At 43.4% G+C, this 23,093-nt stretch overlaps 2 long non-coding RNA genes and 1 pseudogene across 2 annotated transcripts in view; all 3 read right to left on the bottom strand.

Moving 5' to 3' along the window:
- Nucleotides 1–6,833: 6,833 nt before the first annotated feature.
- LOC112134752 (U6 spliceosomal RNA) lies at nucleotides 6,834–6,934 on the bottom strand (annotated as a pseudogene).
- Nucleotides 6,935–7,289: 355 nt separating this feature from the next.
- On the bottom strand, nucleotides 7,290–11,057 carry LOC134761839 (uncharacterized). Its single transcript, XR_010140994.1, has 4 exons — nucleotides 10,671–11,057; nucleotides 10,092–10,144; nucleotides 8,594–8,845; nucleotides 7,290–7,879 (listed from the first exon to the last, which is right to left on the bottom strand). It is a non-coding gene; the product is annotated as an uncharacterized LOC134761839 (long non-coding RNA).
- A 4,568-nt stretch (nucleotides 11,058–15,625) lies between these two features.
- Nucleotides 15,626–23,093, bottom strand: part of LOC129060777 (uncharacterized) — a 36,053-nt gene continuing 28,585 nt past the window's right edge. Inside the window, exons 2-4 of the long non-coding RNA XR_008527680.2 lie at nucleotides 19,513–19,641; nucleotides 16,829–16,859; nucleotides 15,626–16,009 (exon numbers count right to left, since the gene is read on the bottom strand). This is a non-coding gene — a long non-coding RNA (uncharacterized LOC129060777). The remainder of the gene's footprint in view (nucleotides 16,010–16,828; nucleotides 16,860–19,512; nucleotides 19,642–23,093) is intronic.

The raw sequence follows: 23,093 nt of genomic DNA, 5'->3' as shown, positions 1-23,093 counted from the left end.
TCTGTTCCAGGTGCTCGTCACCACATCTGGCTAATTTTTAAATTTTTTGTAGGGACAGGGTCCTGCTGTGTTGCCCAGGCTGGCCTTGAACTCCTGGTTTCAAACAATCTTCCCACCTGGGCCTCCCAAAGTCCTGGGATTACAGGGGTGAGTTATAGCACCAGGCCCTGAAATGTAAGTTTCCTTTTGTGACAGTGAATGTTCCATTTAGGTAAGTTATTCCAAAATGATGATGTGAGCCTGTGAATGAGGTTCTACTTCCTGTCCAGAATTCTTGGAGAAGGCCAAACTGGTGAGATGAGCAAGGCAGGTTGAGAGGTATGAGGAGTGGGGGGCGGGGGGTTACGTTATTCAGAAGAATAAAAGTGGAGCCTGCGAAGGCGGAGTAAAAGAGACAACAAAGAGAGGGGCTCTGGCATCCCTGGAGTGGAACAGATTAGTGACATCCGTCTTAAAAAAGCCCAGTCATGACTGGTGGTGGCTGATGAGGCCTAGGAAGCGATTAGTGCTGAAGTCATTAAAACGTCTCTGTGGAAGCTTAGCTGGCTGCCCTCCACTTAATCCTCTTAGGCAAACAGGCTGTTCTCACTAGGCCGTGGATGGAGGCTCAGGCGGATCCTTGCCTGAAATCCCGGCCGACTTGGAGAATTAGACCCGGTATTCACGAGGACTGGAAGTAAGCGTGTGAGTTGGTTTGTGAGGTGTGGAAAGCCAATTTGCTGATGGTATAAGTCTTGCATTTAATCCCAGTCAAGCACAAAGTGATGTAGAAAAAGAAAGTCTTCAGGATCAATATTAAGTACGGCTTCGACAGAGCTAAGAACGAATGACGGCTGGAACTGTGACCTATAACTCAGGCTCTGCTGGGCTGACCAGGGCCCTGGGGGAACACAGGGAGAAGGCGTTCTAGCACATGACTGTGGTCTGAGATTGAAACTAACCTTTTGAAGGAACAGGGCCAGAAGCTAGAAGCACCCAGAGACTGTGTCTATTGTTTCCAGAAGGATCCCTGTCTCAGCTAGACCAGCCCCGGCAGGCTGCAGTTAGATGCTCAAATTTCAGAGAATGGATTGAATGAAAGCCAGTCTGGGTCTGAGACGAGACTTTCAGCTGATAGAAATTGTTAAGATTTTCCTCTGAGTAATTTCTTTCCTAACTGGCTGTGAAAAGAAGGAAGAAAGATCAGTGTTTAATTGGGTTGGGATCTCGGCGGCTCTGCGATCAGTTTCTTTCTTTTATCAGTGTGGGCTCACTGGTGACTGAAGGGGGTTTATTATCCAAATTATATAAGATCTGTGTTTTGGATTTGCCACCAGAGAAGGTATTAAACAGTGCTACCTATCAGAAGATTCATGCCTCATATGGAGTTTTAAATTTTTGAGTAGCCACATTAAAAAAGTAAATGGAAACCGAAGAAATTACTTTTAATAATATATTTCCCTTAACAAAAATATTATTATTCCAACATAATTAATGTAAGAACATACTAACAGGATGTTTTACATTATTTTTTCCATATTAAGTCTTCAAAATTCAGCACATCTCAATTTAGGGTAGCCCTTTCCGCAGGGGTTAGAGGCTACCATATTAGACAGTGTCTAACATTGGATATAAAGGATTACATCACATGGTTCCTGCCTTCTGGGAGCCTATAAATGTGTACCTTTATTCTTTATTCAATGAGGTGGAGTAGGGGGGATGGAGAGATGTACCTGATAAGACTCCACTTGAGAGAAATGGGAACCTCTCTAGGGTTTGATGCCAACTACTAGTACTAGGCAGGTTGTACTAGTACTCCTCCCTAGTACTAGGCTCCCTCCTCTTCTCAGGTCTGATTAACCAATAACTCTGTCACCTAACCACACCCATCAGAACAAATTCTTGACAGCCCAACCAAACAGAAACCACAAAACCAACTGGGCTAACCCAAATTCACATACCTTTTCTTACAGTATTTGAGAGTTCTCTATTCTGCAAAGCATTAGGGGGATTGTGTGGGGTAAGGAGGGAATGAAGCCAACACTCCGGATGACCTCTGTAGATTGGTTTAACTCAAGAGCACACGTGAACACGTTATCAGGATCAGAGCCAGTACTAGGACTGGTTCAGACGCACAGCTGTCGCCACTCCTGAAAGGAGCTTTGGTCAATACCTCCGCAGTTTAGGGGTGTAACATTTTGCAGTGCCTCAGTCCTTTAAATGCAGCCAGCTACCCCTGAGCCCTGAGCTGGGCTGCAGCCAGCACACCTAGGCCATCACTGGCTCCAATGCCTGGTCTGTGTGGTTGGCCAGCACTGCCCTCTCACCCTCCAGACCCTCTGAGCCCAGGCTCTAATCTCTGGTTTGACACCATGGCTCTCCATATCAACTCCTAGATCCCTTCCGACTCTCTTTTCTGATTCCTTGACCTAGCGTTTCACTTACCTCTGCATGCTTTCCTGACACATCAGTCTCCCAAGTGTGATAGAGTCCTCTCTACCACAAGGACCCTGGGAGCCCTCCCCAGCTAGGCTTGGTCAGGCCTTCTCTGCCTTCCTCTCTTCTCTCCCTAACACTGGAGAGACATTTGGATACGGTGGCGTCTGGGGCTAATCCCATCCCCTAGGCCCTAGGAGGTCCCTGTTAAAAGGACCAAGTGGGCCGGGCGTGGTGGCTCACGCCTGTAATCCCAGCACTTTGGGAGGCTGAGGTGGGCAAGATAGAGACCATCCTGGCTAACATGGTGAAATCCCATCTCTACTAAAAACAGAAAAATTAGCTGGGCGTAGTGGCGCATGCCTGTAGTCCTAGCTACTGAGGAGGCTGAGGTTGCAGTGAGCCGAGATCACGGCACTGCACTCCAGCCTGGCAACAGAGCAAGACCCCATCTCAAAAAAAAAAAAAAGCACCAAGTGTGGGTCTCACAGTCCTGGCCCTACCCCAGGCCTTTCTTCTTGCCTCATCCTACTCTGTCTCCAGCTCCCTGCAGCTATTATGTTTCCTTAAGCGAGTTGACTCCTTCCCCATCCATAATGTACTAATTTCAGGACACTCAACTTCTACATATACAAATTCTCAAAAATCAGTGCCTAAAAACTAGTGATGTCATCATTCATTATTTCTTTCAAGAAATATTTACATTGCACAAATCCATGCAACACAATCAATTTTCTTTCTCTGGCAGCTGGATACTGTGTTGTATCACTGTGTGATGACTTTGTTTGTAGGTTACACCTCCCACCCTGATGACATTGCATTAATGGGGATAAATGCTCCCCAGAAGAGCTTCAGCCTGTCCTGAGATCTGCAACACAAGGAGTTTTTAACCTGGAAAGTGTGCTTAATTCTTCTACTGCCTCTTCTTGAGGGCTGCCTAAGTACAGAATGTTTGGTGTCCTGGAGGGTGCCCAGGCTAACAGTGAGAATTGGATAGCTCCAGCAGGGCCCTGGGCACTGGGCCTATGGAGTAGCCTGTACTTCTTGCTCTTTTCAGCACTTGAAGGGAGAGGTGGCCGAGTTCTCTCTGAGAGTTGCTCTATGGCAGTGGCGGCAGCCAGCTGGATATCACGGGAACATGCCCACTCCGTGAAAGGATCATATATGCAAAGTAGCCCCCAAAGGCCAAAAGAGCCAAGAAACCAAAGAACAAGGCAGACAACTCCAGTTTATTGATAAAGGATGTTTTACTGGGGGAACTTACAGATGGAAGCATGGTCTTTAGCGGCAGCAATACAGGTAGATCTCTGCACCTGTTACCCCCAGAACCAGGGCTTATATAGCATAGGGAAAGGGTATGTGTGCCCTGTGCAAGACAATGAAGGACTACCCTCCAGAAGAGGCAAGAATGCTGCATGCATCGAAGCCTATAATTTGTGCAACAAATCAAGGTTGACATGTTCTTACACTAGGGATAGTAAATTAAGTAATAATCAGAAGGCAATCCCGAGACAAGGGCTAATCAGAAGTGAAAACAGCAAATTAGCCTCCAAGATGGCGTCATTTGTGTCTCCACTTCCTCTTGGTAATAGTCATATGCTCAACCTTCTACTGTGATTTGGAGCAAGTGGCTTTCTTACTCTTGGTTAAGGTTGTTGACTTGTTAGTAAAATAAGATTAAAGGGCACATAAAAATGTCACTGCACAGATCTTGTCAGCAGCCCTTTGAGTGCACACAAAGGCTATCAGTAAAGCAGAAAGCAAAGTAGATGCGAACCCCAGGGTTCTACCTAAGTCAGGTGTCAGCAGCATTAGAAGGGCCCTTCCAAGGCCGGGCGCAGTGGCTCACGCCTGTAATCCCAGCATTTTGGGAGGCCGGGGCGGGCAGATAACGAGGTCAGGAGATCGAGACCATCCTGGCTAAAATGGTGAAACCCCGTCTCTACTAAAAATACAAAAATTAGCCGGGCGTGGTGGCGGGCGCCTGTAGTCCCAGCTACTCGGGAGGCTGAGGCAGGAGAATGGAGTGAACCCGGGAGGCAGAGCTGGCAGTGAGCCGAGATCGCGCCACTGCACTCCAGCCTGGGCGACAGAGCAAGACTCCGTCTCAAAAAAATTAAATAAATAAATAAAAATTAAAAAAAAGAAAGGGCCCTTCCGATTATGCGCACCACATACGGTGTTTGCGACAACCTAGGATACATTTTGTTGTTGGTTCCCATTGGAGGTAAGGGATTGAGAGAGACTGATGTGTGCATAGGCAGGAACGGGATTGTTCAGACATCCCTGCACTTACAGGGTGTGTCCTATTAGGATTTCCTGAGCATAAACACGAGGGGAGGGTGAAAAGTCCCACTGTTACCTGCATGCCATGAAAATCCACTGGTTTTGGCTCCAGTTTTTGCTCACTGTCCAACTAAAGCAGCATTTAAAAAAATGGAAACCCTGAGACATTTCTATTGTTCTGAATCAGCTGAGCATGGATGCTGAAATGTCCCTGCTTCCCACTAGGGGGAGCCTGTCATGCAGCACCAGAAACAGGATCGCTGGAGCTGGTATTGGTGAGGCTGAGCTGGAACGCGATTAGATTTTGTGCGTGTGGATCTTCTCACGAGAAGCACACCTCTATTCTGTATTTTGGCTTTGATATGATTTGGTGGCTAGATTTAATTTTTGTGCCACCACAGTGGATGTTATAGCTCCCGTTTTGTAATCTAAAAAGCTTAAACACTTTTTCTACAGCACAGGGCTTTTTTCTTTCTTTCTACTATCAAATTGTATACATAATGATCCCTTCTTTAAGGCACTGAGCCGGGCCCCACGCGAAGTCTCACGAGCAGGTGGGCTTCTTCCCCATCAGTGTTAACTGGCTTGGGGTCCATTTCACAGAACCCGCTGTCTATCGGGGCTGTCAACAAACTGTGCCCTTCTCATTCAGTATGACCAGCCTCGTCTAGCTAATGCCAAATCTACTGTGTTCTCTTATCACTTTGCCTGTATTAAATATAGTTGAGGAAATGGGGTCATCTTTGCTTTTTGAATATTTTTATTTCCTGGTTGAAAAACAATTGAGTAAAATGTGTTTGTTTCTAGAGGGGGTGACATGGAAATGTTCTATTTCAGTGGTAGAAGGTGCTGCGGAGCAGCGGGAAAACTGTCGCTCTGAAGTCAGAAGTTGTGTTTCAATCCCTGCAATGGCCCTTACTTACTGACTAAAGGCTCTCAGTCTACTGTAACCCACCGGGCTTCCATTTCTGTCAAGTAGGGATAACAATATCCATTTCGTGTGTGTGTGTGTGTGTGTGTGTGTGTGTGTGTTTAATGAGAATGGATAAAGAAAGGCAGTTGAAAAGACACAGCACAGTCCGGGCACGGTGGATCACGCCTGTAATCCCAGCACTTTGGGAGGTCGAGGCGGGCGGATCACGAGGTCAGGAGATCGAGATCATCCTGGCTAACAGGGTGAAACCCCATCTCTACTAAAAATACATAAAATTAGCTGGGCGTGGTGGCGGGCACCTGTAGTCCCAGCTACTCGGGAGGCTGAGGCAGGAGAATGGCGTGAACCCGGGAGGCGGAGCTTGAGATCACGCCACCGCACTCCAGCCTGGGCGACAGAGCGAGACTCCGTCTCAAAAAAAAAAAAAAAAAAAAAAAAAAGACACAGCACAGTGACTGGCACATAGCAGGTGTCACTCCATTCCTCTTTCCCTTTGGTCACGAATCCTCTTTGCCGTTTGATCACTTTTAAAGACAATCTTTCATGTTTTCTTCCTTGTATTATTTAATAGCCTGTTCGCCTGTTCAGTGTAAGATAAGGAAACCTTAGTACAGAAAAATGGGGAGTAGACAAATGGCAAAGAGACAGCTATCCTTTAGGAACAGAAAACACAACTTAATTACATTCACAATGGATCAAAACGGCTTCCTGAATCAGGTACCTACAGTTTGCTGCCTCTCTTATGTCCCACCTGCATCTCTCTGTCCACTACTCATCACCAGATGCCAGGGCCACCTGCAACAGCGGTGCCTGCATTCCTTCTTGATTTAGTATCTTTTTCTAATTGATACATAATATTTTCACGTATTCATGGTGTATATGTGATGTTTTGTTACATGCATGGAATGTGTTATGATCAAGACAGGGTATCAGGGTATCCAGCTTGAGTATTTATTTCCAGGTGCTGGGAACATTTCAAGCCCTATCTTCTAGCTATTTTCAAAATGTGTAATGCAGTCGCCCTATTCTACCATCTAACATTAGAACTTATTTTTTCTAACTATATGTTTGTACCCCTAACCAACCTTTCTTCATTCCCCCAGCTTCATGTCCTTCTTAACTGCTAGTAAACATTCTACTCTCTACCTCCATAAGATCACCTTCTTTTAGCTCCCACATATGATTGAGTAAATGCAATAAAAATACGGAAAGCTTCACAAATTTGCATGGCATCGTTGTGCAGGGCCATGCTAATCTTCTCCGTATCATTCCAATGGGCTAATTACTAATGAACTAAATACTAATACTTTCTGCCAAAGTAAGCATGGATTTAGGATCTTTGACATGATCCCAAAAAGATAGACATTGCAGTGCTTTGGTGGATGATATCCAATTGAGGTTCTACTTCTGCAGAATTAAATTATAATTTTATGCAGTCTTTTGGAAGATCCCAGGATTTGATAAACAATTTCATGAGAATCTAAATCCAAGATTTCTCCACTCGTTGGGGCCTGGTTTACTGATATCTGGCTATAAAATCCCAACAACAGGATAGATTTCAGTTCAATTCTGAACTGCCTTCTTGGCTTCCCAGTTGATATAAGACATGCATTCTAATGGAAACACATTGCTGAATGTGGCTAGGCCATACAGCTGTATTACCTCAGGTTAGCTTTATTTTGGATAAGTAGGCTTTTTGTGGGCTGCCCTGGGAACTTTTTCATTATGTATAATTTCATACCTATGGAATATGACGCTCAAATTCTAAATGACTGGCTTGCCAACTTTTAGAATTTACCTGCTTTTAAATTGGGAACAATCTGTTCCTTTGTAAATGTTCTGAACTGGAACTATGATTCAGATAAATAAGGGCATTTCTAAATGACAGAGCCCAAAGGAAATCGGTTTGCAAGAGGGACAGATGCCCCTCAGGAAGACAAGCAGGGGAGCACTTGTTCTCAGATCACGAGTCAAGGTTAGAGAGTGAGATGACTCTGGGTAATGGAGACTGCACTTCAGGCCATCCCCATAGACAAATGCTCGTGTCTTAAAGAAAAGGAGAGGCAAAAACACAGTGAGAAAATCCTGAAAGCTGCAATGCATTGGAAATGCTGTCTGCATCGGAAGTGGGGTTATGGCAGGGACATCAGTCTCCTTGGTGTAAGCAGAGTAAGAACCAGAAACAGCAGCAGCATCCGTGACAAAAGCATTCACGTTGGAAGTCCTGGGTGTGGCCACTGTGAGCTGGAATAGGAAAGAGTAAAGAGGTCATTCCTCAGGTCATTGGGAAGAGGCATGGAGCACAGGCAACACATAGGCACCTGCATCATCATTTCACAGGTTGTGGGGCAGCTGGAAATGCCAGAGACATGTATTGTGAGTATTGCTGTGACTGTATGTTTTTGCTTCCAAACTAGTATGGACAAGGAAGCCTCCTTGCATTAAAAAATATTTTTTTAACATGTATGTGTGTATATAAACCTAGCTGGTTCCTGCCAGACACTAACATTGCATTGCCCACCAAATAAAAAGGAAAGAAAAAGGCCCTCAGATCTTTAAAAACTGGACTGGGCACTGACCATCAAAGCCCATCAGACATGTCTGATCCCTGGCACTCTCCCTCCAGCTCCCAACCCCTCTTCCTCTGTCTGCCTTCCTGGCTTTTGACTCCAGATTTCTAACAGATCCTAACTCTTGCCTGTGTACCATTCTGATTTTGCATCTCTCTTTGCTTCCACTGATACCTGACAGTCTCTCTGTGTGTCTGCTGCCTTGAGCAGAATTTCCTAAAGAATTTCTGAAACCAACTCAATCCTCCCATAGGTAGTTTTTTGGATAAACATAGAGATTGACCTTTCTGATCTTAAAGCTTGAAACTACATTTGTTTTATCTGAGTTCCTTCCTCAGGAAATGACCTTCAACCTCCCCCAAAAAAGTATCAAAGAACTGAAACTCACCAGATCGCCACATCCAGACAATGAGATGCCTGACCCCTCATTCATCACGATCGCTTCCTTGCCCCTTCCTAGTTCCTGTTTTCTTCCCTGCTATATAAATCCTTAGCTTTAGTTGGTCAGGGAGATGGATTTGAGACTGAGCTCTTATCTCCTCAGCTGCAGCACCCGATTAAAGCCTTCTTCCTTGGCAATACTCATAGTCTCAGTCATTGGCTGTCAGTCTCTGGCTTTCTGTGTAGCAAGCTACAGAATCTAGACCAAATCCTTGGTATTTCAGTAACATTTCCACAAAACACAGTTCCAAGGGTGTTGTGTAAACAAATAGTATATGTATGGAAATGAATAAAAATAAACCAGTTCATAGAGAACAGAGGTTCTGCCCGTTTTCTCAATATCCAACCCTGTGCCTTGTATACAGAAATTACCCTATAAATACTGGCTGCATGAATAGGTGGCCAAGTTTCAGAAATGGGTTAAACTTAAAAATACATTTCTTTGACTTTGGAATGTTAATCAGCCCTTAATATATGAAAAAGCATTGAGAATAAATCTTGACCTAAGTCTCATAGCTTATGTAGAAATTAACTCAAAGTGATCTAAGATGGATCATGGATTTAAATGTAAAACTGGGACTATATATTGCATTTAAACAGATTTAAATGTAAAACTATAAAACTTTTAGAAGAAATCATAAGAGAAAATCTTCAGGACCAAGGGGTAGGTGAAGGATTATTAGACATGACACCAAAATGCAGTCCATAAAAATAAAGTAAATTAGAGTTCATCAAAATGAAAAACTTTTGTGCTGTGGAAAACGTGGTTAAGCAAATAAAAGACAACCTACCCCCTGGGAGGATATACATGAAACTGAAAAAGGACTAGAATCTAGAATCTATAAATAACCTTCAAAACTCAACAATTAAAAGAACCCCCAAATCCAGTTATAAAATGGGCAAAAACATGAGCAGACATTTCACCAAAGGGGAGATACAGATGAAATAAGAATATGCAAAGATATTTATAGTCATTAACTATTAGGAAAATGCAAACTACAATTACAATGAGATATCCCGACACACCTGTTAGAACAACTACAAAACAGCAACAATGCTGGAGAAGAAGAAGAGAAACCGAATTTCTCATGTGTCCCTGGTGGGAATTTGAAACAGTGCATTGGCTGTTTCTTATTAAGCTAAATGTGCAACTACCATTCAACCAAGCAATTATATTCTTGGACATTTATTCTGGAAAAACGAAAACGTAGGTCCATATAAAAACTTGTACCTGAATGTTTATATCTTTACTTATAATCACCCCAAACTGGGAACAATCCCAGTGTCCTTCAATGATGAATGATTAAACTAACCATGGTAGAGTCACTCCAGGGAACACTACTCAGCAACATAAAGGAACAAACTATTGATGCATTCAACAACCTGGACCCATCTTAAAGGGCATTGTGCTTAGTAGAAAAAGCCCATCTCAGAATTTTACATACCTGTGTGAGTCCATATATAAGTCCATATATACAATGTTCTTGAAATGACAAAACTGTAAAGATTAGAGCAGATTAGAGTTGCCAGGGGACAGGGATGGAAAGAGCGGATGAATACAAAGGGATAGTACAAGGGAGCCATTTTGTGATGATGTGGTTACACAAGTCTACACACAGCATAAAAGTGCAGCAAACTATACACATATACACACACCTGAATGCATGTAAAAAATGTTGAAAAAGGAATAAGGCCTGTAGTTAATGACACTGTATCATATCAGTTTCCTGGTTGACACTGTACAACAGCTACATAAAATGTCCCTCTGGGGGAAGCTGGACAAAGGATACACAAGACTATTTTGCAACTTCCTTTGAGTCTATAATTATTTCAAAATAGAAAGTTAAAAAAAAAAGACTTGAGAATATCCAAGAAAGGGTTTTAACCATGAAACCCTTTAGTCCTGAAACATCGGGTAAGATTGGTGTTCTATAGAACACACGCTGGGAAATGCATGTCAAAGAAACTGGTTTTGAACCAACAATCACTGTCCCCATTGTTCATCCCAGCCCCGGGCCCATCACCTGCATCAGTGGCCAAGCTTGCCCCACAATTCTGTCTCAATTTGCAGCTGAGAGGACACTCCACAGAGTTGCTTTTTTTCAATAGGGTTTTCCACAGAGGGTGCATCTTGGTTCATTTCTGTTTTTTGCTTTGGCTCAGGCTGCTCTGCCAAGTTTGCCCCAACATGTGTCAGTCTGTGCCAAGCACCATGCCTCATCCACAGAACCTAATGGGATGTGACACAGGTGGTAGGTCAGGATAGTGACAGCCAAGAATCTGGAGGAAACAGAGGCATTGTTGTCATACTGGCCTACTCTCAGAAGATATTATGCCATAAACAGAAGCTGTGAATGAACCTAGAATAAATAAGTCATTTCCAGTACGGCAGACTGCAATGTGTACACGCTTGAGTTGATACCTTTATCTCTATTGACACACAGCCTAGGCCAATGGTGCTCAAACTCCAGTGTTCGTAAGAATCATCTGAAAAATCCATTTTATTGCTATATCAGTGTCCTGGAGGAGGAACCTGAGAATAGGCAGATTTAGAACAATCTCAGCACGTAACACTGGTACTGGAAGAGCCTGGGACCACACCTTCTTCTACAATATCACTTTTTAATCATTTCAGCTGGGAGCCTTGTTACTTGCACTCTATATTATATGAAGTGTTTAAAACTAATAACTTCTACCCATTTATACTAGCACATGTATTTACCAAATGATTTTTTTAATTCCCTTACACATCACTCAGAAACAAACCAATGTAGGAGTGTGTGTGTGTGTGTGTGTTGAAAAATAAAGGGTAATGATAATTTCCAAACGTGGTTCTTCTTTTATCAGAGAACAAAACTCGTTATAACCTTAATAGCATTTGTGATAAACCCAGGACTCTGGAAAATAGGAAGATTTTTGTTTTGTGTTATTTGTTTTGCTTAATCATGGTCAAAGAACCATTAGAGACCATTTGAACATTACCTTAATGAGTCCTGCAAAGTAGTGCTTTTGACAGCTATTTTTTAATTGGCCAAAAAAGAAATCCTAACAAATCACTCTGGCCAACTTGGCAGCTTGTTTGCTGTTGGATATTCTGGCTTATCTTTGGAAGCCTCACTGGAGCCAGTCTAAAAGAACAACACAGCCTTAAGAAAATGGGGTGAAGACTCACTTAGTGATTAGAGGTAATAAAACAGAGATGGCCCCAGTAATCCACAATCTTGGAAGTGACCAGGGTGCCTTACTGTGAGTTTCTTTGACTGTACAATGGTGATCCATCCATATCGCCCCTGTGTTTCCCAAAGCTATAGTAAGCAATATGGCAGAATCTAATAAAAAGTATCAAAGGATTTATGTGAAGTAATGCATATGTTAATTATGCATTCCACAATGTAGACATATTTCACAACATCATGTTATCTGTCAATTTTTTAAATTAAATAATTTTTCAAGTATTAAAGAATTTCACAGCTCTTCCAACTGCCCTTGATCTAGATCAGTGGTCTCCCAAACAGAATGTCCAGCGCTGCTCCGTTGGAGTGCTGGAGAAAACGCTAAAACTTCCACTTACATTTAGTTTTATCAAAAAATAAGACGTTTAACTTGACTAATATTAATAGATGTATTAAATTGGCAGTCTCATTTAGTCTATAGGTCCCAAACATCATCATGGGACCCATGTAGTGTTCCCAGCATCTTAAGAGAAGAGTGGAGATTATTTGATCAAGAATGTTAACGGGCTGGGCACAGTGGCTCACACTTGTGATTCTAGAGCTTTGGGAGGACTAGACAGGCGGATCGCTCTAGCCCAGGAGTTCAAGACCTGCGCAACGTGGCAAAACACCATCTCTACAAAAACACAGAAATTAGCTGGGTGTGGTGGCATGTGCCTGTAGTCCCAGCTCCTAGGGAAGCTGAAGTGAGAGGCTCACTTGAGCCTGGGAAGCAGAGGTTGCAGTGAGCCAAGATTGTGCCACTGCACTTCAGCCTGAGTGACAGAGCAAGACCCTGTCTCAAAAAAAAAAACACAAAAAAACAGAGAGAGAATAATGATGGCAGCCCCTTACTTAGCCATGAGCTATCAGGCTATCAGGTTATTGAACAATATTGCACTGGACATGCTCCCGGTTAAATGCACTTACAGGTTTTGTCATCTAGATTAAACTAATCCTCACAAAACGAACAAGTGGCTTAAAACAATTTCTTCAAGGAATTGCCTGTGTCATCACTGCAGAAAACTCTGACCCAGAAAATGTCCAAACAACCTGAGTAGTCCATTGAAGGTAATAATAATGCAAGCACAAGAGAACATCAAGAAAAAGGAAGACCTGACATTTATTCTACTTGCCAAGTGGGCTGTGTATCTGCCCACATCATGAGTTATTTTAAAAATCAGAGATGATCTATCAAATTTTAAAAGAAGATGGCCAATCTGTGAGAAGATGCTTTTTGAAGAAATGCATGCTATGAAAAGAATAATTTGAAAGTGAATATTTGGAAACATTTTCAAGTTTATGTGACTTTTTTTTTTACTTTAAAAATTCTGTGTGTCACATGTAAAAACTCTCATATTATTACACTTAAAGAAACTATCAAAAATCTGTTAACGGGCCGGGCACGGTGGCTCACACCTGTTATCCCAGCACTTTGGGAGGCCGAGGCAGGTGGATCGCGAGGTCAGGAGATCGAGCCCATCCTGGCTAACATGGTGAAACCCTGTCTCTACTAAAAATACAAAATTTAGCCGGGCGTGGCGGGCACCTGTAGTCCCAGCGACTTGGGAGGCTGAGGCAGGAGAATGGCGTGAACCCGGAAGGCGGAGCTTGCAGTGAGCCGAGATCGCACTACTGCACTCCAGCCTGGGCGGACAGAGCAAGACTCTGTCTCAAAAAAAAATCTGTTAAAAATTCTTCCAAAAAAAGTTTTAATGAGTTTTTAACCTATTTGTTAAAAATACCAAAATGAAATACAGTAGTCCCCCCACCATCTGTGGTTTTACTTCCTCTGGTTGTAGTTACCCACAGTACAGTACAGTACAGTAAGACGTTTTGAGAAAAAGAGGATCACATTCATATAACTTTTAGTATACCATATTGTTATAAATGTTCTATTATTAATTATTGTTATTCTCTTACTGTGCATAACTGATAGATTTTATCATAGATATATATGTACAGGAAAAAACATAGTCTATATAGGGTTCGGTACTATCCGAGGTTTCAGGCAACCACTGGAGGTCTTGGAAAGTATCTCCCATGGATAAGGGAGAGCTACTGCACCTTGTGATCAGTTAGGAGGAGAAACTTCTTGACATCAGAGAAAATAAAAATTACCAGCATAATTTAAACAAAAACCTTTACACAATCGATGGAGTGGAATGAAAATGAGCATCTAAAGAAGTTCTTGTTCCATCTGGTTCTGTGCATCTTTGTGAGAGAACATTTTCAGCTGCAATAAGCAATAAAGTCAAGAAAGAAAAAGAAAGTAGAAAGAAAAGAAGGAAGGCAGGCAGGAAGGCAGAAGGAAGGAAGCAAGGAAGGAAGGAAGGAAGGAAGGAATCTAAGAAAGGAAGTCTTTGGAAATGTTTTTAAGCGCCAAGAATAGGAATTCCAAACATAAGGAATCAGGAATAGAGAAAGACTCTATGAATTATATACGAATCTACATGTGTGCATGAGGAGTGTGTATGAGCAATAGAATAGAAATCAAGATAGTAAGAAATATTTCTAGTCATAATGCTTTGAAAATAAAATGGTAATTTTAGGTATTGCAGCCTCTATGACTTTGCAAAAACAATACCCTGAAATAAATGCTTTCAGTTTGACCACTGTGTTAGTTTTCTAGGGCTACCATTACAAAAAACCACAAGCTGGGTAGTTTATACAACAGAAATGTATTTTCTCACAGTTCAAGAGGGTAGAAGTCCAAGATCAAGGTGTCAGCCCTGGTTCCTTCCAAGGGCTGTGAGGGAAGATCAGTTTCATGCCTCTCTCCTTACTTCTGGTGGCTTTCTGGGAATCTTTGGTGTTCCTTGTAGATGGCATCTTCCTGTGTCTTCACATGGTCCTCTCTCTGCCTCTGTATCCAAATTCCCCTTTTTTTATAAGGGCACCAGTGATACTGGATTATGGGCCTACCCTATTCCAGTATTATCTATCAATTACATTTACAATGACCTTTTTCCAAATAAGGTTGCATTGTGAAGTACTAGAGGTTAGGAATTTAACATTCAAATTTTGGGGAAACACAATTCTACCTATCCCAACGATGACTTTGCAAAAATGAAAATCCACCTTTCTAATTTCTTTTAAAAGTGCGTCTTTGGGCCAGGCGCGGTGGCTCACACCTGTAATCCCAGCACTTTGGGAGGCCAAGGCGGGTGGATCACGAGGTCAGGAGATTGAGACCATCCTGGCTAACACGGTGAAACCCCGTCTCTACTAAAAATACAAAAGAAAATTAGCCAGGCATGGTGGTGGGCGCCTGTAGTCCCAGCTACTCGGGAGGCTGAGGCAGGAGAATGGCGTGAACCCGGGAGGCGAAGCTTGCAGTGAGCTGAGATCACGACACTGCGCTCCAGCCTGGGCGACAGAGCGAGACTGTGTCTCAGAAAGAAAGAAAGTGTGCCTTTGATAAAGGGCAAGGACTTGCAAAGCTCGCAGTTCTGTGCTGGTGTCAAGAAATCACAGTGCCCTTAATCACCCCATATGCAATCTCTACCCTGCACCCAGAGATGGCCCTCGGTGGGTAGAAACCAACCAGAAATATTTTGAGACAGGAATCATAATTTGCATTCCTGTCCCTGTCCTTAGCTGTGCTGTCTACTGCTGGTTTCTCCTTTCCATATGTTTTACCCTTTGTTCTTCTAAAGCTGCAGATAAAAGATTTCAGACCGCGCAACATTTCAGGGTGTTCATACCATCTGTGAAATACCTTCCCAAATGAACAGTGAAAGGAAGCACTTGAAAGGTCTTATTTTAATAAGATTTTTATTCTGCACATAGAAAAAGAGGGATTTTTTGTTGTTGTTGTTAAATTTTTGCCCTTTACCTGCTATCATTCTCCATGTGAATAAAGAAGTTGTCCTTGCTTCAGGGCAGGAGTTTTTGATTCCGAATACAGTCACTAGAAATACAACACTTAGGCCTTTGTAAATCCTTAGCGTAGGTGATAAACAACAAGTATTCCAGTGCAGACGCATTTCATGGCCTGTGAGGATGGAAATCTTCCACGATCATCAAGTGCTGCTTTGGGTATGCATGTGAATGAGTCTGCATAATGAGCAAGGTCTCGGTGACAGCCAGCTCAGGCTCCAGGAGAAACGGAGGTGACTCAGCTTCCATACGTGATTTCCAGCTAGAAACTGCAAGTAGAAAATGTGAATTGATCTGAAATTTCTGAACCTACAAACGTCTTCCTGGAAGATTAAAATAACCCAATCTAAAGCCAATATATAGAGATTGGTGGAAGATACTTAAAAAATCTACTGGTGTCTGAAACCTAACTTATGTCTGAGTTCTTACTTATGTCGGCAGGCTCTCTGAGGATATAAGATGAGTAATAGTTACAGGGTGTGACGTTTTTCAAAGAGAAAGCCAGGCCAGAGGTGTCTGACCAAAGACTGTGACCATTTGATAGGCATTGCATGAGGTTTCAGAGAAGTGGACACTTCAGGCCTCTTTCAGTCTTGACATTGTGTTTGTCTCTGGATGGTGAAGACATTCAGAGGTCTAAATATGGCAGAGGTGATAAAAGAAAAACTTTAGACAAATTACATTTAACAGAGTTTTAGTTGGGCAAATCAATGCATGAATTGGGCAGTCCCCTGAACCTCAATAGGTTCAGAGAGACTCTGTGCTGTGGTTGCAGAGGATGCCTGGAGAGAAAAAGGAAAGTGATGTGCAGAAGATGGAAGTGAGGTACAGAAACAGCTGGATTGGTTAGAGCTCAGCGTTTGCCTTATTTGAACATGGTTTGAATAGCTGGCTATCTTTGATTAGCCAAAACTTGGTGACTGGCAAAAGAGTAGGTTACAGTCTATTCACACGTCCAGTTAGGTAATAGTTCACAATGTATGGAGAAACCTTTAGGCTGAAGTTAAAATATGTAAGGAGGCAGCTTTAGGCTAAACTTAATTTAACAGAGGAATGTGAATCTGGGCCAGAAATTCGAAAGTCCTTACCTAGTCCAGCACTCTATTGAAGTATCCAGTTCTGGAAGACAAAGACAAATGGCGAGTTGGCGTACAAACAATATATTATCTACACTAACTAGGATGAATTGTTTATTATTTCCATAGGAAAAATAGGATGGTCTACGCCAGGGATAAATGCTTTTTATCTATCTTTCAGAGGATAAAAGTGACACTAGTAGGCTGGAGGAGGTCCCCAAATGCTGGTGGAACCTCAACCCCAACCAGGGTCCAGGATCTTGACACCATTGTAAGAATGAATTCAAAGATGAATTGGGTAATATTAGTGAAAGTACAGAGATTTATTGCAAACAGAAAAGCACACACTCATAAAAAGGGAATGCAGGTGTACTCAAGAGAGAGATCCATCAAGGGGGTTTGGGGCTGTTGCCTTCATAGGTTTCTTTAACCATGGGGTAGAAGATTCATGAAAATTCCTAGAAAAAGGTGGAGATTTCTCGGAACTGTGGTGCTGCCCATTTTTACACCAAACATGGTTGTTCCTGAAACTGTTATGGCACTGGTGAATGTGTGATTTAGGATGTTAATGAGCAGACAGTGAGGTCCTAGGTGAAACCTGGCTCAAGTCCAGCACAATGTTTAGTCCAGTCAGTCTTAGCCAGCTTGGCGCACACCCTGGTTTTTCAGGGTCTTAGCCGTTCCTAGCTTCTGCAGCTATTTTATAGTTTCCTTTTGCTAGTCATGTAAAACTGTTGCCTGGAATTTTCTATTGTCCTGCAACTATGCTGTATTACTCCTGTCTTAAAAAGGGTTAAAGCCTTTCTGTCTCTCTCTGTCTCTCTCATTTAAGGTAGAGTCTGTCTCTGTCGCTCAGGCTGGAGTGCAGTGGCACCATCTCGGCCCACTGCAACCTCTGCCTCCCAGGTTCAAGCAATTCTCATGCCTCAGCCTCCCGAGTACCTGGGATTACAGACGCACACCATCACACCTGGCTAATTTTTGTATTTTTATTAGAGATGGGGTTTCACCATGTTGGCCAGGCTGGTCTCAAACTCCTGACCTCAGATGATCCGCCTACCTCAGCCTCCCAAAGTTTTGGGATTACAGGCATGAGCCACCGCACCCAGCCAGGATTCAAACCTTTCTGAAAATTACTGAAGTGTTTGGAGAAGCCCCCTTTGCTCTCAAATGCCCAATAATTAGAATCAGCAAAAGCACATGTATGGTCCCTACAACAAGAGGCAGCTTTTGTCACTGTTCCCAAGATAAGTCAACTCTACCAAGAGGACAGAGGGTTATGTGTTCAGTGTGACATTTAAAATCAAGAAGGAACATAGCGGCAAGTGTTTAGCTACCTTCAACCTTATGGCTGGACTTGTCTATGAATGAGCTGACCCACTTTCTTTTTTGAAAAAAATTGTGATAAAACACATATAACATAAAACATACCCAGAAAACTTTTAAGCTTTTTTAAGTATACAGTTTAGTGGTGTTAAGTATATTGAACAATGTTGGGCAACCGTCACCACCATCCATTTCCAGAACTTTTCCATCATCCCAAACAGAAACCCTCCACTTCCTCTGTAACCCAAAAGAAATCAATGTGCAAATTGTCTTACTTTCTCCTCTCTGACTCCAAGTACTGCTTCAGCTCAGCAGTGCCTTCTACCAAGGAACAATGGGGCTGAGAACTCATAGTGCCCATTTTAACAGTACAATTGTCTTAGCTAAGGTTCCCAGCTGTTCTCAGCACCTGCGTGGGACCTGGGCCCAGGCTGTACCACGCTGACAGTGAACATACACTCGGGGCCTCTGCCAGTATTTTTCCAGGAACACTGCCTCCTCAACATGGTCTCTCGTTATGTGCTGAGATGAGTGCTCTATTAATTTTAACGATGCCATAAACTGGGTGATTAGAAAATGAAATGGAGCAGCCTGCTTTCACTCTCAGAGGTTAATGGCAGTGGGCACAAGATAAACAAACAGCGTTAAGGCTGAGAAATGATTCCTTCCTCTTGGTCATCTGTCTGGACTGGGCTCTTCCAATGGCTTTATTAATGTAGGTGGCAGCGGTAAATCTCTGAAATTAAGATGGACAGTGTGAGAGGGGCAGAGCCTTGTGACCCATGGCCTTGGCTCTCCCCACCACTTCCACTGCTTCCACCCCAGGCAGTGGGAATGGCTCTGCCTCTGGGGTGAAGGAAGGGTTATGGGCAATATAATTTCCTTGAATCATTCAGATCTCCTTCTAGAATATAGGATCAACTCAGACAAGGTACCAGTTCTACCCGCGCCACGGTCACTTGAGGATCTTATCACCACCACACACACAGGACCACTGGTAACACTGAGTTATTTTTGTCTTTGGTGGCTCCTCTGCTGTGATAATAGTCTAGGCCTGTTTCATTCATCTCTGTGAAATCAATCACGTGGCTGGAGCTTGTGAATTACAGCCCACATTCCTGATGGAGGAATTGAGGCTTAGTGCATTAAGTGACTGCTATAGTTTGGATGTGTGTCTCCCAAACCTCGTGTTGAAATACGATCCTCAGTGTTAGAGGTGGGGCCTAATGGGAGGTGTTACAGTCACAGGGGTGGGTCCCTCATGAATGGATTAATGCCCCTGAGGAGACAGGGGTAGAGGGGAGTAAGTTCTTGCCCAACTAGTCCCCTGTAGAGCTGATTGTTAAAAAGAGCCTGGCGTCTCCACTCACGTTCTCTCTTGCTTCCTCTTTCTCCGTGTGATCTCTGCACATGCAGGCTCCCTTTTTCCTTCCAACGTGAGTGGAAGCAGCCTGAGGCATCACCAGAAGCAGATGCTGATACCATGCTTCTTGTACAGCCTGCAGAACAGTGAGCCACAGAAACCTCTTTTCTTTATAAATTACCCAGTCTCTGGTATTCCTTTATAGCAACACAAATGAACTAAGACAGTGACTAACCAAAAAATAACCAGGTAGTTGAAACCCCAGACCTTCCCTGCTAGCCAATTGATTTGTTGCTCCGTTTGTTTCCCAATAGAATCAAAGACCAACACTTGGGATTGATTATGATGAGACCCAGCAGAGGCAATAATCAGGGAGCTTGAGACTCTGGAACCAGAAACTGGACACAATATTCTGAATAATAGAGTTCCATCATTGAAAACAACCTGAGTTTTTGTTTAGACCAGTGAGCCTCCAATAATTTGTGCTGGTTAAAATACAAATTCCTAGGCTTTCTCCCAACCTACGAATTCAGAATTTCTTGGAGGTGAAATGCAGAAGTCTGTTTTTTTTTTTTTTTTTTTTTTTTTTTGAGACGGAGTTTTGCTCTTGTTGCCCAGGCTGGAGTGCAGTGGCGCAATCTCAGCTCACCACAACCTCCGCCTCCCGGGTTCAAGTGATTCTCCTGCCTCAGCCTTCCAAGTAGCTGGGATTACAGGCATGCACCACCATGCCCGGCTAATTTTATATTTTTAGTAGAGATGGGGTTTCTCCATGTTGGTCAGGCTGGTCTCGAACTCCCGACCTCAGGTGATCCACCCGTCTCGGCCTCCCAAAGTGCTGGGATTACAGGCATGAGCCACTGTGCCCAGCCAGAAGTCTGTATTTTTTTTTTTAACAGCTTCACAGGTTATTCTGAGGCTCTACCAGGTCTAAAAAACACAGTGACCACATTGATCAGATCTCCCACAGAAGATGTATCTGAAAGAACCATGAGACAATGTCCTCTTTGTTCTGGACTTGCACTCTTGTAAATGCAGCCTGAGATGGTATTAGCGTTTTCAAAAACAGAATCACAGTGGGAAATCACTATTGACTTTGCAGTCAGCTCATATTCTCCAGTTCTTTTCTCATGAATTGCCATCACATTTATTCTTGCATCAATAAAGGCACAATAAATGAAGGATTAGGTTTGAAAAACTAGAAGCATAATTTAAGCCTACTTTACTTGGCCATTTCTAATGACCATCTTTTGTTGTTAAAATCAATTATGTTTATACAACTATTATACACTCAGAATAATTAAAATAAAAAAAAAAATTGTTGGGCCGGGTGCGGTGGCTCACACCTGTAATCCCAGCACTTTGGGAGGCCGAGGTGGGCAGATTACGAGGTCAGGAGATCGAGACCATCCTGGCTAACACGGTGAAACCCCATCTCTACTAAAAGTACAAAAAATGAGCCAGGCGTGGTGGCAGGTGCTTGTAATTCCAGCTACTCGGGAGGCTGAGGCAGGAGAATGGCATGAACCCAGGAAGCGGAGCTTGCAGTGAGCCGTGATCACGCCACTGTACTCCAGCTTAGGTGATAGAGCGAGACTCTGTCTCAAAAAAAAAATAAAAATAAATTGTTAAATCAATGGTGATTCCATCTTACCATATCAAACTAGAACACAAGGAGGAAGTAGGCCTTCTTCTCTACATAGCATAGTTCACATTTCAATTCAATTCAGCAAATATTTAATGAACAAATAATTCAGCAAATTGTTTAAGTGCTAGGCACATAATATGTAAATGTATAACTCAAACACAAGATAGAATTGGTATTTGCCAGGAAAGAAATGCAAAGTGTTATGCATGTTCAGTGAAGGCAAAAATAACGTCCTGTTGGGTGTGGGTGGAGGACAAAGAGGGACGTTAATAGGAAGAGATCTCATTTGAGCTGGAGCTTCAAGCCATCTGCAGAGAAGGGCAAAGGGCTAAGGAAGCCATTTCATAGATAGAAAATCTTGTGAGACAGCAATGAATGTACAAAGTGCATGTTGAGAGTGGAGTGGTCATAGAACAAATAGCTGATTTATTTATTTTTTTTTTTGAGACAGAGTCTTGCTCTGTCGCCCAGGCTGGAGTGCAGTGGCGCGATCTCAGCTCACTGCAAGCTCCGCCTCCCGGGTTCACACCGTTCTCCTTCCCCAGCCTCCCCAGTAGCTGGGACTACAGATGCCCGCCACCACATCTGGCTAATTTTTGTTGTATTTTTAGTAGAGGCAGGGTTTCACCATGTTAGCCAGGATGGTCTCGATCTCCTGACCTCGTGATCCACCCACCTCAGCCTCCCAAAGTGCTGGGATTACAGGCGTGAGCCCCTGCGCCCGGCCACAAATAGCTGATTTTAAGGCTAGAAAAGTGGATTGGAGCTGGTCGCGGAGGGTCTTCGAGCTAAAGAGTTTGGATTTCACTTTCCAGCAGTAGGGGAATCATTACAGGCCCTGGAGCGGAGGAGTGGCTGCTTAGGACAGACTGAAGCCATGGGAGATTGGAGTCATGGGTTCCCATCAAGATTTAGAGGATAATAAAACATTTATAATTCTGAAAAGTTGGAAACAACTTGTATTAGTTTCTGTGGCTGCTGTAACAAATTACCACAAAGGTGGTGACTTAAGACAGCATACATTTATTCTCCTACAGTTCTAGGGTAAGAAGTCCAAAACCAGTCTCACTGGTCCAAAGTCAAGATGGCTCCAGGGGAGAACTTGCTTTCGTGTCTTTTCCAGCTTCTAGAACTTCACTCCCTGCGTCCCTTGGCTCTTGGCCCCTTCTGAAACAAGCATGTGCTATTTTTGTAATTAAAATAAAGATGAGGAGTAGTAAATGAGGACCATAAACAGGGCAGTGGTACAAGGAAAGGACTGATGTGAATTGAATTGCAGAGAGTGAGTCTCTAAGATTTGCCAACTGGTTGGCTATCAGGAATGATGGAGAACTCATTGTCCTCCATTGAGAATGGAGGCTCAGCCTGCAGGGCAGAGAATCGCTAGGCTGCTAGCAGCCGTGCAGGCAGTGGGGGCTAGTTTAAGAAAGAGGATGGCCTTCTTCCAGATGTATTTGTCCTTTCAGGCAAGCTCCTTGCTAGTATTTGGCTTTTATGCTATATGACATGAAACTTCAGAGTTTTCATCTAACCAGTCACTAAAAGGAATCTCCCTTTAAAGAACCAAGGCCCTTCAGCAGTTCTGAATTTGCACTTCAAAGGCTTCCTGACCTCTGCATTCCCAGAGCCCTTACCTTGCAGCTTGGCTCTAATGAGACTGGCAATGCCTTTACTCTGGGCTCTTATCAGCCTTGGCAGCCTGGGATTCTGTGGGGAGGCTGTGAACCAGCTCCCTTGGGAAGGTCTGTTGCAGAACTGCTTAGAGATGGAGGGGGAAGGAATAGTTGGCAGTGGTCTCTGGACCATCCTTGGACCAGACCAAGGATCTTCCCTATGCCAGAGGGACAGTGTCCACTCTCTGCCCTCTTTCAGTCCCCAAGCAGGCTGTGACCTCCTGCTCACCTCCTCTGCCCTCCCTCCATCCCCTCTGCCCTCACATC

The sequence above is a fragment of the Pongo abelii genome, chromosome 7, assembly GCF_028885655.2.
Source record: "Pongo abelii isolate AG06213 chromosome 7, NHGRI_mPonAbe1-v2.0_pri, whole genome shotgun sequence".
NCBI classification, from domain to species: domain Eukaryota; kingdom Metazoa; phylum Chordata; class Mammalia; order Primates; family Hominidae; genus Pongo; species Pongo abelii.
The sequence above is the reverse complement of the archived record's forward strand: the minus strand, read 5'-3'. Positions and strand labels throughout refer to the sequence as shown.